Genomic DNA, 3,682 nt, shown 5'->3' on the forward strand with positions numbered 1-3,682 from the left:
TATGATTGTCAGATTCAAATTGTCAGATTGTCAATACCAGTCCATTTCAGCTCATTAATGGACTGGGATATCAGTCTTTAAGAGTTCCATTTCATTTTGACAATTTCCAATTTTCCTAGGTTCATACTTCGCAATTCTATGTTTTGATTATTAATGGATGTTTGCAACAGTTTCTCCGCATTTTGTGTCCCATTAGCAATAAAGGTTCAGAAAGCTTTACTGCAGTCATGTCATCATGGTCAGCTCTACTTTTAGGAGGCAGCAATTCTACAATCGTATTTTTGAGTGCCTTCCAACCTGAAGGGCTTATCTTTTGGTACTATGTCTTATAATATTCTGGTGCTAATAATAATGTTTCCATATTCTGGCACTATATCTGATAAAGTTCTGCCTCAATTTCTTTTGAAACGAGTAAGAGAAAGCCAGGAAACAGGTTTTAGAGTGACCTGGGCTCTCCTGAATCCAAAGTGGGAATCACGTACCTATCAACGAACTCTTTTTGATGCAAAACTCTGGGTTATATATTACCTAAATTCTTCCTTGCTGTTTCTAATGAGCTAGTTCTTGGCCTCTGTATCCAGAAAATTTCCTGGGTGTTCAATTAAAATTTCCTGACTGTCAGCACCCTTTGCCTCCCCTCTCCTGGTCACTCCAAAACCCACCACCTTGTCTCACCTCCCCTTACTTGGGTCATTCTGAGGTCTTTCCTAAGCCCTAGTGGTCTGAAGATCTGCGGGTAGAAGCCTGTAGGGAACAGAACCATGCAGAGAGATAAATGTTCCTCATAGGGTCTTTTCCTATGCCACATCAACATCACCATCACCACTGTTCTAAAACAGCAGTTTGGAACTAAAGCTCAGGTAACATAAGATGAATATAGAGTCTAAGGAAACGGGGCCCATGGAAGACTGGGAGCGGTGTACAAAGGGGCCGGAATGATTGTGAGGTTGAAGGCAGGGTCTAAGGGTCTACTCAGATGCTCCAGACGTATACCATCCCCGACATTGGCACAAGTCCCTTGCACACTACATTGTCCCTTCCTTGTACTGCCTGCCCCTCTGGGACACCATGCTATGCTCCTTCTCATTGCTCCTTTGTTCCCTTTCTGTCCTCTCTCTATTGCAAGCTCACTGGCAACCAGAGCTCCTTGGGCCAAGCTGGTCTCCATCCAAATGCCCCCATCTGCATCTCTTTAGGAGTCAGGAGCAAGGCCCATGCTCAGAGACGATCAGCTCAGAGGCCAGTACACAGCATCTTCGTTGTTTGAGTCTAGCTTTATGGTCTAAGGTCTTACCTCCTGTCTTGCCACTTGAGACAGAAGGATTCAAATTCTCTGTCACCAATTCCTTTGGCTGATGTATACAATTCTAAAAAGTTCCACTTTGTGTTTCACACTTTTCGAGAATTCTCAGGAAAGAACACACACCCAAACAAACATGAGATTTCTGCCTCTTGCGATAAATGCTTGGCACATTCTAGGAGCAGCAATGGAAAACTGAGGTTAATCTGAAGTTGGAGTGAATCCTAGAGATCATGTGCAACCACTTCAGTGTGTGAAATGAGGAAGCATCACTTTGAAAGAGAAAAAAGAGCCCGGGACTCCTTATTGCTGGAAAGGGGATGACAAGTGGATGGTAGGGCAGGTCAGAGGGCAGGCAGGTAGGTCCGAGAGCAGGCTGCTGATGACTCCCAGAATGGCAGGCAATAGGGCAGGCCACTGGCTCAAGTCAGAAGAGCCAGAGGTCAGCTGACCAGCCAGATGCAGGATCTAGACCCAGCAGAAAGCAGCATGCTTTGCACCAGTGTCCACAATATTGGGAGCAGGCTAACATCTTTATAAATATACATATATATATTTATTTAACAATAGAAGTGTCTGGTAATTTGTACAACAGTATGCTAATAATGTTTTCTTCTCTGAATGATAGCATTTCAGTATTAAAGTTTTCCTTTTACCTATGCCCTGCAGAATAAGCATTGGACTGGTAACTGCAAAGTCGACAGTTCTAACTCATCTGCCACTCTTAGAAACCCTATATAGGGTTCTGCTATGAGTCAGAACCGACTCGACAGCACACAACAACATACATGTTACAGTGACAATTCATTCATTTAAAAAGAAAAATATAACTTTTATTTTGAAAACTCACTGCGGAGAAAGCACTCTTGAGAGAGAAAGAGAAAGTGAGAGAGGTGCTGAAAACCTACAGCAAGTAAGTAACAGAAATGTTTTGAATGATAAAATAGCGTGCTTTCATGAAAATAAATCAAAGAATCTTATTGAACTGCATTCTTCTCTATTGGAGCGCTAGAAATTGCCCTGAAGTCCTATCTAGAGCCTGTACAACTACCCTGGAAGATTACTGAGCTCCTCAGAGTATTACAACTCTATATAGTAGTGTTCTTGACAAATATATTTAAGATGGACCTAATTATGAGGAAGGAGTGCTAGCATGGTGCTGTTGGATAAGCATTGGACTGCTAACCACACGTCCGTGGTTCAAATCTACTAGTTACTCCTCGGAAGCCATATACAGAGTTACTGTGAGTCAGAACTGACCCGGTGACATTTAACAACAAGAAGAACAACAACCATGAAGAAACAACAAAATCTTAAACCAAATAAATAATGAGGAAACCATCAGACAAATCTTGAATGTGAGACAACTGTTCTGGGGGGGGAAAAAAAAGGCTGAGAGGAAAGGACTTTTCTAGATTAAAAAGACTAAAGAGAAATAATAACTAAGTGCAGTAAGAAACATTGAATCCTGATTTTTAAAAATGAACAGTCAATAGGCATAACATAGTCCACAAACACAATGTTCTACTAAGGTGCAACAATAGGTCCTGGATAGAGTAGGAGAAAATATGAAACAAAATTCAAAACTATTTAAAAAATAACAACAACAACAACTAAGTTTATCAGTCAGAAACTGAGAAACCCCAAGATTATGGTCTTTGTTCACCCTTCAGGTCTGGAACTGAATTTATCCTTGTGGCTCAATTGTCAGCCAAGCAGTAGATAGGTATGTTTAGAGGACAACAACGCTAGTAAAGTATGCTCACCATAGAATGTTCATCCATTAGAAATGAGAAGGGCAGCATTTATCCAAGGACAAAATTCAGAAGAGCTGGTGAAAAAGGAGGAATGGAAACAAAAATCATAGGGAGGAAGTGGGATAAGTGATATTACATTGAAGGAATTGCAATAATTGGAATGAATTGAAGTGTATGATCTGTTGAATGTAAAACTGATGATGTGCTCTGTAAACCTTCACTCAGTTCTTCCCCCTGGGCAGTGTATGCATTCATCTTGTCTTTGTGCAACAGTGTGAAGTCTCTTCATGGCTCACTGCTGAACTGAGACTATCTGACACAAATACCTTGCTTTGACTATCTAAACAGAAAACATCTCTTCCTTAAAAATTTGTAAATACGAGGCACTAAGTACAAAAAAAAAAGTTTTTCAATGAAAAGGACACTATAAACATACAGATTTCTAACAAAATTTGTAATCTCGGACAGATGAAAACATTTAAAAAAATAATAAATGTGAGTACAACAGCAGGCTTTTGGTCACAGGGTCAAAATCTTACTAAGCAGAACTGGTTCACTTTTTGGAATTTCATGAATCTGTCTTGTCCCAGTCGTCTCAGCTGTAGCTTCATTTGCAATAAGAAAT

Source organism: Chrysochloris asiatica, unplaced genomic scaffold (genome assembly GCF_000296735.1).
Source record: "Chrysochloris asiatica unplaced genomic scaffold, ChrAsi1.0 scaffold00017, whole genome shotgun sequence".
Classification (NCBI taxonomy): Eukaryota; Metazoa; Chordata; class Mammalia; order Afrosoricida; family Chrysochloridae; genus Chrysochloris; species Chrysochloris asiatica.